The sequence below is a fragment of the Onychostruthus taczanowskii genome, unplaced genomic scaffold, assembly GCF_017590055.1.
Source record: "Onychostruthus taczanowskii isolate IOZ18803 unplaced genomic scaffold, ASM1759005v1 scaffold2, whole genome shotgun sequence".
Lineage (NCBI taxonomy): Eukaryota > Metazoa > Chordata > Aves > Passeriformes > Passeridae > Onychostruthus > Onychostruthus taczanowskii.
The window spans coordinates 11,321,701-11,336,040 of record NW_024499239.1 but is presented as its reverse complement, the minus strand read 5'-3'; positions in this window follow the sequence as shown (position 1 = coordinate 11,336,040).

Here is a 14,340-nt window from a genome sequence, read left to right as displayed (position 1 = left end):
TGGTTTTCTTCATCTGCACTTGGGAGACATTTAAAAATTCAAACTTTTAATTTTGAATGCTGGGTTTTATTTCCCACCTCAAAAAGTGAGGTGTTTGAAAATTACAATAGAACACAAGAAGAGTCTGAGCTAATTTTCATCTCTAATTCTTTTTATACAAATGTGTAACACTTGAAGGACATGAGGACATCTCATAGAAAATTTTTGTTTAATTGCTATTTCCAAAGAAATTGTAAAATACTGGGATTTAAAAAAAAAAATTAAATTTTAAGTGTTAAAAATATAAGGAGCACAGTGTGCATTTTTTGGATATCTGAACTCCCTTACACATTATATATCTTATTTCACAAAGAATGGAGACATGGGCCGTGAGCTGTCTGGCATACAAGGATTCTTGTAACAAAAGCTACTTTAGGAAAAAAAACCACCTCCATATAACCTTTTTATGATAGACTAGGAAATCAGTTTCTCACATAGATTGTCCCATTCTTGGTTTTCTTACTATGAAGACATTTTTGGCTGATTTATTAAACTGTTTTTTGTTTTAAATTTTTTTAAAAAATATTGACAGAAACCAAGCTCAGGGAGACACTTAAGGTCATGGTTTGATAATCTTACCAAGTTCACAGTGCTTCACTCAATAGTTTATGAAAAGAAGTTGTCTTTATTACAATGAAATATAGTCTATATGTAAGAAAGACATCTGAATATAGACATCAAGGAAGCAGGGCTTCTGGGAAGAAACAATAGTTTTTATTAACCCGCAAATAAACTTGAAAAAATCTGACAAGCCTGGACTTATTGCCTCTTTAGCATGGCTTCAAAGAAGAAAACAGTCTTTGGGCAAAATTGTTGCAATGTCATTTCTCCCCTATTTTAAAGAAAACATCTTCCTCTCAGAACTTGACTGGCTTTAGTTTTCAGCTGTTGCTTTTGCTAGCTAAACAAATTAACCAGCTACTTGCAAAGATGCTTTTTGTCAATCCTTGTCGGCTTCAATGAAGTAATTTCATAGCATCCCTTTGAAAAGCTATATAAATGAACATACTGGATTTTCTTTTTTACTGAAGTGCTATTACTGAAAGTTTACGGATAGTAAATCTGACTTCTTGGGTTTGTGGTTAATGAGCGCATTCTGCAGATCATGTATTTTGAGAAAGACATTACAAGAGAAGATTTTAAATCCTTTTCTCTGAATAGAAGTACATAGTCAACTGTGGTCAGTCTCAGAGAGCCTCTGTGACAATATAACAGCACTTGGTGAGACAGATATTTGGGAAAGACATTAAGAGGCATAAACCAGCCATACACTGTTTTGTGACAGACCTTATAAAAAGGGAGTTCAATGCTGACTTCAGTGGGGCTAATATTTAGTTTCAAGATAAATAAAACTGAAATGAAAATTCTGAGTGGCATTTTGAAATATCTGTTTGACATCCTCTGTCTTGTTTATTTTTTCTGATGAGAAAGAACATTATCTTGTAACAGGGAACAATTTCTAAATGTCAGTGATTTTTCTTCTCTTTGGGAACACAGACAATGTCAAACTAGGTTTACAAAAAATTCCAGTAAATCAGTGTCAGATATATCTTTGGCATAGCTAAACTCAGAAATTGAATTTCCTATTGTACCCCCAGCAAGCACAATTATAAGCAGACCCACATGTACTAACAAGGAAGGTACTTACAATTTGAATTCCTGATAGTGAAAGAACTTAGGAAGAGCAAGACCAGGCAGCTGAAAGCACGCTGTAAGTGAATACTATAGGTGAAATAGAGCAGCTGAAGTAGTCCCAGTAGATAATTCTGCTTTCTTTGGTACTATGTACTTTCAAAATCAGAGCTGCTCTGTTAGGCCTCTGCATTGTCCTTCGCTAGGCTTTGGACATGTCTATGTTAGAAAAAGGCCCAGAATACCACTGTAGGCACTCATCTTTGTTAATTCTCTTTCCTGCTATATCTCATTAAGATTGCTTCCCCCCCCCCCCCCCCCCCTTCTAATTCTACTTTTGAAATGGAGTAAACAAAAATTTTAAAAAGAATACTTTTTCTTCCAAGATGAGCAGGCCATTAGTAGACACTTGGATAGAATAGTTACCGGGGTCAATGTGTAAATAGATGTGATATTGAAAAATAACCCCTATAGATTTCCTCTATAGGGAAGCTCTTTGAAGTGCAGTGCTTACCATTACCAAAACTGGAAGTAAAAAAACAAAGCTTAGGGGAAAACGAATTTAAAAAATACCAAAATTTGAATCCCAAATCAAAACCCTCTGTGGTTTTTGTTTTGGTTTTTTTTTTTTTTTTTTTTTTTTTTTTTTTTAGGTATCTATCCAGTTAGTTCAGATAAAAATTGAGGAATTTTACTTATTTTAGGATGAGTAACTGACTTAAACCCAAAAAGAGAACAGAACAATCAGGATCAACATCTAAACAGATAAACTTCAAATGTGAAAGCTTAGAAGGTTTAAAAAAAAGACAAATCTGCTTTAGAAATATTACCTACATTTGCAAAATAATTCAAACAACCATTGCCATGAGTTAAAACTTCAGTGCATCAACAAAGAGTTTGCTTCAAACTTAACTTTTACTGAAGATTGGTAATTTCATAAAAAATATTGTGATGGTCATTGTGCCTACATTTTTCATCATATTTTAATTTCTTTTTTTATGGTTTACATTGGTGTTCACAAAGTGATAGCTGAAGTTATAGTCTATTAACAATAGCAAGTTAATTATTACAAGGTTGGTCATGGTTAATTACTACTCTTCATTAAACACAACACATCAGGAAACTGGAGGCCTTCTGAAGAGTGTATATCCCATCACCACTACTCAGTGACCTAAATCAACCTTAATCCAGAGTCTGCTGTGATGGCGTTGCTAGTCTTCTGTATCTGAGCAATTAGCACAGAAAGAAAAGGCACATGTCAAAGCTTCACGCACACAGACACAGCAAAAGCGTTCTCCCAGCACTCGAGGTGTGAAGGACCCATGGTGAGCTGGCAAAGTATTGTGCTTAGCTGAGCTGGGCAGAAAAGCTCCTCAGGGAAAGAAGAAGTAGGACTGGGTGAAAGAATGAAACTGGTAGGCATGACATGTTAATGAGCTGTGTCAGAGCCATCTGAGGTTTGGGGAAGATTATTGCAGCTTGAGAATAAAGTCATCTCTTTTTCTGTGCAGGACAATGTTCCTTGGAGCTGTCCAAGAACACTTAGTAAAGCAAAGAAGTCAAAGAAGAATCCTGGAGATGAGATTTTTCAGTCCAACAACTCACTGACTCCAACTAGCTGTTTTATTCTTAAACAAACAGACAAGCAGATCAGTTTCCAAAAGGAATTTTGACTTGTAAAAACACAATTATTTTTACATTACTTTTCTGCTGGTCATTTAGTTCATGCCAGATAAGAAATGAGCCTGCTTCTTTCACTGCTTGCTTTCCAAGCAGCAAGATGGAAGAAAATTCTGAGATTCTCTCTGCTTTAAAGATCAAGGAGAGGCTCTGTTTGTTTGTTTCTTTGTTTTAATTTCCCAACCAAGTGACTTCCAAAGATTCGAGTTTCCAAATGCCTAATGCCCCTATTGCAAATATCCTTTCATGATTGTAATTAATTTTACATCTCTACCCTGCTTTGCTGTCCTCCTTTTCTTTTCTGCTTTTAAATAAAATAATTCAACCTTATTAGGGTTAACAGGTTCTGTCAACTAATAATATGGGCAATTAAAGAAGCATGCAATGACAAAAGAATGACCTGTAGTCTCAAGGATGGGTGGGAAGTGTTACACCTTTTTAACTGTACTTCTACTGATAATTAACATTTTGTACCTTAAGTGGCTTTCAGAGCACGTTTTGCTTGCAGTAATATAATGGAATTATATTATTTTTGACAACAATTTTTATTTCTCTCCTGCCTTCATTTGTGTCTCTACACACACACACACACACACATATATATATATGTATATGTCATCGAGTCTAATTCTGCTTCCTGCTATAAGGTGTATAAAAACTGATACAATCATAATGGATTTGACAAACTTCTTGGAAACCTTTCACAGGATTCAGCACACTGCAAGAAATGCAAAATGAAGCTCTTTTGCAAGCTATCCTGTCTCTGGAACTACAAAGGAAGGTGGCAATATAGGTCCAGCACCTGTAACCCTTACAAGACAGTACAACCAAAATGAAGAATCCGATGAAAAGCAGCTTTGCTACCTATTTGTGAAAAATAGGCAGCAAAACCTATTTTTGCTACCTATGCAAAAAAACTGGTTTTTATCTTCTTGGTTACCTACAGATTTATTGTGTAAATGCTACTCCTTCTGTCAAAAATAACAAAGCCTCTATTGACAAGATGGTAATATAAGAGGAAAATTTTCCTTACTGTTTCCTCAGTGCCAGCCTCATAGATTTTTTCAGATAAATAATGGCAAAAATGTCCAAAATATATGCATATATATATATATATATATATAGGTTGGGGAGTTTGGGAGAGATGGAGAGAGTTCTACATCACTGAGCAAAGCGCAACTACATTAAAAGTGTAGGGGTAAAAAAAATAATCCATTTTTTCTGTGACTGATTTGCAAAAGTTCCCATTCGATCACATGAATAGCAGTGAACAGTTCAGCATAGCTGTACATACAGTGCATCAGAGAGGAAATGTTTAAGTTTAAAGACTGTTATACATGCACAGCATGAGGTCTGCTTCTCTGTTTCTGGAAAGGCTGCAGAGTTGCAGTAAAGTCTGTCCTATTCCTGTGTGTATGAGCCCACACATTGAATACCCATGTTTCTCCATGGAACTAAGGGGTTACAACAGTGGTGGGAAGGACAAAGTGCTTGGGAGAGATCTGCTGTTTAATCCTACAGGGTTTACAAGGCCACTTTTTGCAATGACAAAGACTGATTTAATGAAGCTGTTATAATTCTTAAGCTCGATTTTACTAGACAGTTTTGGGGTTTTTTTATTAACTAATGAACTTACAATGTGAAACTCTTGCAGTAGAAGGCAGAGAGCATTACTTTGATGTTGACTCTCAGCTTTATAACATTTCACTACAATGAAATTTCTGGGATAAAAATGTGGAAAATAAGGTGATTTACTGTGTTTTTATCAATAGAAATAAGAAGAATAGGAAAAAAATTTGAGAGAGGGAGATGTGTATTGTTTGTTTCTCAGACTCACTAAATTTTATACTGAAGAATGAAAGGTAAATTTGATTTAGTAAAAGGATTTATAGACTGTAATGATGAACATCAATATGCCAGCCACTATCATATTTCCTCTAGGTCTACAGTCCATAACTGTGCCCAGTTCTCCTAAATAGGGATAGAAGAATTCAGATACCACAGAACAGGAGGAAAAGCAACAAGAAAGATAACAGAATCAATAAACTAGAGAAAAAGAAATACAGTGGGGAAAACCAGGCATTTTCCCTGTACCAGTGTCTGTCTTTTAGCTATGATAGATAACTGCTTCCTTTGTTCAGTGCTTTTTTTGCTTGTTTTCAGCTTTTTTTGGTTTGGTTTGGTTTGGTTTGGGTTTTTTTGTTTGGTTTTTGTTTTTGTTTTAGCAGAGAAAGTTTAACTTACTGTTTAAATACAGGACAAAAGATGGTCTTTATTTGACCTCTCTCAATTAATTGAAAAGTAGTGAGAATGGTCAGTCATGAGACAGGAAAAATGGCTATGTGCTCCTGTTCTAAAATAAATATTTTATGCCCACTAATCCTTCAGGAAGAATCACTAAATTTGGTTAAGGTTTTGTACTGATTTGGTTTTTCATTTCTTTTTGAGAGCATGAGAGAGTCTTCATCTGTCTCTTATTATGTTATCCCACCTTGCAGAAGAATAATAGCAACTTGCCTCTATAATTTTCTGATTCAGATGCTCATCCAGAGGGAGAAAGGTATTACTCCTAAACTAATTCCTGTATTTTGCATCACACAGTCAGTGTGATGCATCTTTGGCATAGGTATCATAATACTCTTCTTAATATCAGACATGTTTTTTTGCAAAATCTGAGAGTTAAACTCTAACATTAAATACAATACATTAATTGAACATATTAAAAATAGTTTGATTTTATAAAAATCACAACATAGGCAAACAACAGCCCAAACCACAGCAGAAAGGCTGCATCTAGTCTCTCCTTGTAAAAGAGATGTAGTAAATTGATTAAATGCAGTAAAAACTTTGATAAACAACTGCCATCCTAAAGTATCAGTAAGAAAGGACCACGAGTTTAAGGATCTTCTCAGTTTTAACATCTCAATTGTTTTATTCAATGCCACCCCTGGAATTTTGAATGAGGGCACTCATGGTGTCAGTTTCTAACATGGAAGTCACGTCAGTGGGTGAATCAGATCACACTGAGATTTTGGATCTGAGAAGGTCAATGAGTGTGGGACAAGAACCCTGCCGAGACCAGCACAGCACTGGCCAGCACTCCAAACCACATAATGAGATTAGGTGCCAACATAAGAGGAAATACAGATGCTAAGATTTAAATGGTTTTCTAAGATTGCCCTCCCAGATCTAGAAGAAATTGAGATTGCTAATTCTCTATATAAGAAGTCATATTTGTAATTCTGATTCTTTTGGTCCTCATATATCAGGGTTTTAGATATAAGAGGAATTATTTTTTAAAGCAAAAATGTTGTTCCCATGTGCTACCCCTCTGTTTGCACTGCAGAGTATCTGCAGAGCACACAAGATGAATTCCCTTCAAATGAAACTCAGCTGCACTTCCAAGCAGAGTACCCAGTGAGCCTGAAATTGCTAACAGATATTAGATTTGACTAGAGCTAATTTAAAATAAACCTTTTGAGATACATTTAGTATAGGTGCCCTGTCCTCAATTTCACTTGGTTTTGTCCTTGAAACTTCGACTAGGTGCTAAGGTGGAAATAGCATTTCAAAATTCCAGATCAGATTTTTTTTGTTTTCTGCAACAATTCCACCATTAACAAATACACTGTGTTATGGTAAAGTGAACATCTGAAGGTCTAGGAAAACTCTCATGTCTCTTACTCTGGCCCTTCCCTACCACCAGAAATGAGTGCTTGTCATCATTAGCTGTCTCAGTTTAGTGATCCAACCTGTTTGAGAGCTTTTCTTACTTTAATACTTGCTTTCTTTAAGCATCTGAAAGATAAATCTATTTCTAAAATAAATTAAACAACAGCAATAAATAGCTACTTTATATTTTTCCATAGATTTTGCCAAATAAGATATGTTCCTAAATTTGGCATAATTTTATCTGCTTGCTTCTGTTAAAAAATAAGAGAATATAATATTGGGAGTTTTGTCTTGTGTAAACATGCATTAATCTAAAATTTGTATTGCTTGTTTGTATTTACTGAGGTAAACAATTACTGAGGTATTTCTTATTCCCTTATCACTGAAATTGGTAAACCCTAGGACTGCCTAGACATGATCTAGCTGGACTTGTTTTGAACAGGGGTTAGCACTAAATGGCCTCCAGAGGTCCCTTCCTAATTTGAATTATGCTATGATGCTATGATTTTGTGACATAGCAATATTCATCTCAGTTGCACCTGAGATGTAGAGGAACAACTCCATTTATTGCATAGCATTTCTACTAATATTTTTATGTCTCTGTTTTCTTCTTAATGCATTTGAAATAACGGACATCTCATCATCAAACCTGAGCTTAACATACCATGGTCACTTGCATTATATGGAGCAAAGAGCATCTTCTGAAAGAAGAGTCTGGGAAAAGATTAAGTATAATGATGTGATTTGCTGAAATTATTTCAGCCGGAGATTTTTACATTCATTAATGTAAAAAGAGCAGTATTAAATAACATATAAGCTTAGGTAGCTTTTTCAGTGAAGTCATAATGATTCTATACTAGAAGTTATCTCTTTAGCACAAATTTAAAGTGTGAAATTGTTTCATAAGCCAGAAATAAAATAAAAGTAGCCTTTCTAAGGGTTATTCATGAGATAATGTGGATGTGTTAAACTGATTCATGCTGACTGCACTAATATTTTTGACCAGTTTCAAGTTACCTCTAATTACAAAAATACACAATTATGCCCTCAATAGTCAACCGCATATTTTTTGGAAAAAAGGTCTGATTTCTTTCATGCAGGAAATTTAATATTGCACATTTTCAAGAAGAGTGTTAAATAATTACATATACCTTTCCTTAATTAACACTGTTGGAGTTCTACAACAAATTTCCTGCTCACCTTGCTGAAGAGCAGATCTTCCAGAGGAAAATTCAAATGAGGATAAAGTACAGTTAGAAGAGATGAAGTGGGAAGGCTCCTGGTGACGTGGGTAGCCTCAGTCCTTGTCTTTTCTGACACAAGGTGCACAGCTGGACAGTGATAACCAAGGCCAGGCACTGCAAGAACCAAATAACAGTGGATCAATATCATACATCAGTTTGTCTGTTCTGAAAGAATGGAATGAATTTAATTGAAGAAAACAAGATTTGTAAGTACACAAGTACCCTCTGACCTTAGTGACTACCTCAGAAGACCAGACATGAGTACTTACTTGCCTCATTAGTATGATATTCCTATAAAAAATATTCCTATACATGAAATCTACAAACTCTTGCACATGTTTTTACCAATTCATGATTGCTGTGTCCCTAACAAAGCATAAAACATCAAATAATTGAATAATTTGGTTAGTAATGTTATTTTTAGGTCCACCACATAACTGTTTAAATATTTAAAAACCTTTTATACAAGCTACCATGTTCCTGTGAAAACAGTTGGTGTCCAGCAATAATATGGTTCTTGTTTATTCATAGCAGGAGACTAACTAGAAAAGGTCAGTCAATATGAAAGAAGAATGAGGCTATTTTCTTTTTTTGACTACCCTTTAAGAGTGAAGCAAACCCTGTTGGAAGAGCAGAGCCATGAGTTAGAAGCTAGGCTGACACAGTTGGTGATAAAAAAAGCCATACATTAGATGTTCTTCCATATGTACTTTATGTTTTACTTCATTTGTTTTTCCCTTTAATCTTCAATAAAAGTTATCTCACCTGAAAGACATTTGCTGTTAATCTGGGAGAAATCAGAACTGAACTCATTTAGAGAAGTGATATCATCCTCTGAAGCCTGACAGCGTGTCGGGGCAGGTGGAAACCCACTGTGTTTGCACAACAAGAATCTAAAATAGGAGACTTCATTTTCTTTGAGTATGTTTCCCTTAGGGGGTCTTCAGAAAAACAGGATATATACTTTCTTTTGTTTTTAGGGAAAAAAAAAAAAAAAAAGGTTGCTGAGACTGGAATCTTCTTGCTGGTTTTATCAAGGAAGATGTATCAAAATGTAAATTGAGAGATCAGTAAATTTATAATATATGCCATCTGATCCTTATCTCTAGCATGAAAAAAAAGCATTCAGTAAATGAAATGTCCATAATGTTCAAGAAAAATAGCCAACCTATACTTGTTTATATGTTGTGCTTAAGCCCTAAATAAACATATTTCAGAGACATACCAGGAAGAGATTAACAGTAAAAAAAAAATCCCTGTGACTGCTTACATTCACTTTAAAGATTCTAATTTGCTAAATATTTGCCTACAATTTTCTGTCCAAATTCATTATGTGTAGTTGGGCTTTTAGTTTGCATTCCTTCCACATTGTAGTTTACTCAGGTGGAATAATGCTTTTAATTATTTTCCATTGTATAACTGTATGAAATATAGTCCTTGGAATGGGGAAGATTTCATTTATTCAAGTAGTTATTGTAAAAGCTAGTAAAACCTGGAAAAAAGCCACATCTCTTTTACTGTAGCTGACACACTACATTGATCCAGCAGGAAATCTGTCTGTTACTGAGACAGATGGGGGAGCTCTGGGACTCAGTTTAACGTGGCTGAAGCTCCTGCGGATGCTGATATCCTACACTGACAGTAGCTGAACAGCAGAGTTTACATGCCTGAAATAAATTGTTTTGATTAGAACCTTTAGGAAAGAAATTCATAAGGTACAGTTTTATTGACTCCTTGCCAAACAACACAGACCTGTGCTCTGTAAGCTTGTTTTGTTCTTGTAAGTCAAGCACCAACTGGGCTCTTATTTTCTACGGTTATGGACTTACAGCATAATACATTATAATTTACTCTGAATTATTACAGACAGAAGAACCAGAAACAGAATGCACATTCATTTCTAACTGGAGTTGACCTTAGGAACATCTTTTAAAGTAGTCTTTGCATTTGTTTGTCTTCCATGGGAATCTGAGAAATTTGCTATTGTTAAAAATGTTTCCAGAACAAAAAGGCACATATAAACCAAATTTGTGGCAGTGATGAAGAAAATAATAAAATTATCACTTCTAATTCTTATCAAAATGTTGCTATTTTATCACAGAATCTGGGGGTTTGCTTAGGAGCCATTTCAGGTTCTGTTTTATTGACAGTCAAAGACCACTCTATTTGTGGCATAATGCTATTGTGATCACCTAAATAGAACTGAAAAAAAATGTTGTTCAAGGCAACGCTAAGATTTTCTTCCCCTAAGCAAAATCGCTATAATATTATTGCCACTAAGGCCATTATTTGTTCTGCTGTTCTTTTGGAAATTAGTATGTATAGGTACCATTATATTCATTTATCATTGTCTGTTCTGGTCTAATGCATTTAAATGCATAGTCTGGTTGCTAAAACAGAGCACATGAAATTTTGCATTATTTTGTATCACTCCAGTGATAGAGTTCTGGCAGTTCATTGCCATTTTTGTTTCCTAAACCAACATCTTCCACTGAAGATTGCTTTTATTTCAGATTTCTTATTTTTTAAAGCATAGTAATTTGAATAACATTTGAAAAAAAAAATAAAACAAAACAAAAATATCCCACAAGAAACCAGAGAAGTCATTAGCTGTATCCATAAGCAACAAGGTAACTTTATGAATTTTCAAATCAGATACAGCATCAAGCATTTGCCTCATGCCTAGCTACTTCAGCATATTGACTCATATTTTTATTGACAATAGAGGCTAGATAGCTTTTAAACCTTCCAAAGTTGTTTAAACCTGCCAAAGTTGTTTTATGTGTTGTTTCCCACTTAGCTGAGACAACTTATTTTCATAGGACAACCTGACAATAACAAATAATAAATTTCAGAATATCCCTTTTCTCAGCTATGAAGTAAGTTTCTTGACACAACTCATTACTGACATATGACACTACTTGACGAAAGTAACAAATTGACACTGTGGTTCAGAGTGGGCTCAATCCAGCCCTGGTTGGGGCTCAAAGGCCCCTGCAGAGCTTCATCATGGCAGCCCTGTGACTGGAAAAGCTTCCTGTCCTCCAGAACCAGCAGAACTACATCTACATATTAGTAACAATATTTAGAGAAAATGTTCAAAAGAAGTTAAGTATATGGCTAGGGCTTCATTGCTCATTCATTCAATAGGATTCTGTCGCAACAAAATATGTTTTGTAAACTGTCAGTCCTTAAAAATAAGACAGCCTCAGGCAACCCCATTATTAAGCCAGATTTGTGTCTTAAGCAATAACATTGCTAGAAAAAGGAAGGCAGCCTATTCAGGCTTCTGGTCTGAATCATCTCTGAAATAAACTTTCTCTGTTGACTGTGTGCAGGAATCTTAGTGAATAATCTATACTTAGTTTGATTGAATATTTCACCTCAAACCCTCAACCATATTCTTGTTTTTACCTAATTTGATTAACTCTGAACAAACTAGTCAGAAGTGAAATCTTGGTGTTATGATAGTACTGTGAGAGTATTGTCTCAAAAGAAAAAAAAAAAAACAAACCCCAAATGTTGCAGTTTATTAGGAATAGAATAGAAAATAAAATAGAAAGTATATTTATGTCTCTGTGTAAATGTGACTATTGTTTAAAGCCTAAAAATAAGGCAACAAAAAACTTGAAAAGTCTGATAGAAGGTTGATAGAAATTATAATGTGGGACAACTGTCATAAGAGGAGAGGGGAAACCCACAACACTAAACAGAAACCCACAGCACTAAAAACAAAGACCCATGCTCATAATCTTACAACAGACATAGCAGGGAGCAGAAGGACAGATTTCTGTTATTTTCTGAGGACTGGGGAGCAAGTAAATGGCACTAGTCTTTCACAGTCTCTCCTGGAACAAGAGAACATCAAATAGTTACCTAACAGACAGCATGGTTGTCTAAATGAATCCTTGATCTGGGCTACTGCAGTCCTTATGTTATGGTTTTGATCTAGTGACAAACCAATCTATATAAAAAATGAGCCCTAGTATTTCTTTAACTTATGTTCTATGTGGGATTGTGTTTTATGATCCGGTGCAATTGCCCTTTTTCAGGAAGATATAATAATAGAAAAGAGACACAGAGGGTTTTCTCAGAAAGGCTATTTTAATTTTCTCATTTATACAAAAGCAAATCAAACTGAAAAATGAAAATATGAACTGCTCATTTTACTTGGCAAACCTAATACTCACTGTCTTGCGTGGATTGAACACATTGCTGAGAACATAGTGCAATATATTAAAAGAGCTATTATTATGTTCACATGCATGGATAACCAGGGAACATGTCTTCTGCTAATGCCAGTCTGAGTTAGTTCCCATCCTTCCCTGCTGAAGCTGACGGCACAAGAGTTAGTTGGCTCCTTCCAGTTGTCTTGGGTCCTAGCTGACCATTCCTAATCTCTTTGTTAATTTAAAGCCAGAAGGCCTGGAAAGTAATTATCTTACTAAAGGCACAGGTCTAAAGGTACTGGTTAGTCTATATTCTGGAACAAAACTATTGTTTCAAAGGATCCCATTCCATTTGTTAATCTGGGGCTTGACATACTATAAAATCCATATGAGCATGCCTGAACTGACATTGCTGGAAAACTAATTGCAATGTATTTAAGTATCTATGAATGATTTTTTGCAGTTCTATACAATAAACAGATGAAGAAAGCATAATATGGGATAGTTACATTTCACAAACTTTGATCACATTGTCGTATTTCTTTGGAATATGTCATCTTGCCAAAAGGTAAAAGGACCATATGATCATCTAGAAGGCAGCATATGCAAATAAATATGGTAGCAAGTAAAACATATGTTTAATCTTCCCACTTCATCAATGTAGAGCTCAAGAGTTTTTGTCCGCACAAGCCAACAAATCTTGAGGCTTAAACTGTGTTTCTGGTACTCCTTTTTCTTAGTTCCGTAGTTATATATCTCTGAAAAAGCTGTGCAGAATTATTTTTTTTTAAATAACTTTTGGAAAAACTCCTACGGAGGATAAAACTAGACATATACAGGCAAGCTCAAAATTGAAAAGAATTGCCTAAGAATGTACTGAATTTGTTCAGCAAGTTTCACACATCATACGTGATCTATTTATACTGAAATGAGACAAAATAGTTCACAGTTTTGACAAAGTACAGGAAAGAGACATCAATCATCCCAAAGGACAAAACAGTGGAGCATTTAAGTTGTACTTTATAGATATAAGAAAATCTTCCACGCTTCTAATGATTTGTTCCAGTAGTCAATTAGACATACTGTTAAATCTGTGTGCTTTATTTCTTACCTGAATATAGTTAAGTTTTGCTTCAATACATAATTTTTTAGCATGTCTTCCCCTTCCAGATTACACAGCCCTGTAATGGTATGGATTTTCTTCCTGTGTAACTGCTTACACAGTGCAACAAAATCAGTTCTCAGATGTTTTCCAAGAAAAATACACCTTAAGGTGTTTTGGGGGTTTCTTGTGGGTCTTATTTGCTCACAATATAGTATTTTCTATGTATTTTGAGTGACTCCTGCCATTTGTTTAAATGGATTGCAATTTTCAGTCAGAAAAAACGTCGCTATTCCAAAATTCCTGTTACCTATGAACTTGGTATATTGAATTTGGGCATATTCCACTGATTATCTTATCAGGCATCATTTTTATTTGCTCTTTTTGAGGAATACTCATTCTAGAAACTAGTATTGCATTGTCTTTCTTCCATTATTTTCTTTCAGAATTTACTATTTCCGTGAGTGCCCAATATCTTTTTGGGGAGGGAGAAGGTGTCAGCCTCTGGGTAGAATTCCTCTCTAACCTTTATTTAGATATCACTTGCATCTGCTCTCCTTCCATTTCATCTTCTTAAGATAAGAGCTCAAAGCTGGTGTCTGTATCAGCAAATAAGTGTGGCACTAGGAGATGCATCTTTAGGGTGCTGAGTGTGCAATATTTACTCTGTCTGTGGGTGCCTGCTTTCCAGTATTTCTGTGGTTCAAAGGCTTAATAGGTTTCCTGGTACCTCAGGTACACTCCTAATGTTTGCCTTCTGGCTTAGGGTCGTTGGGAGGAAATCAGGAAGGCCATAAGGCCT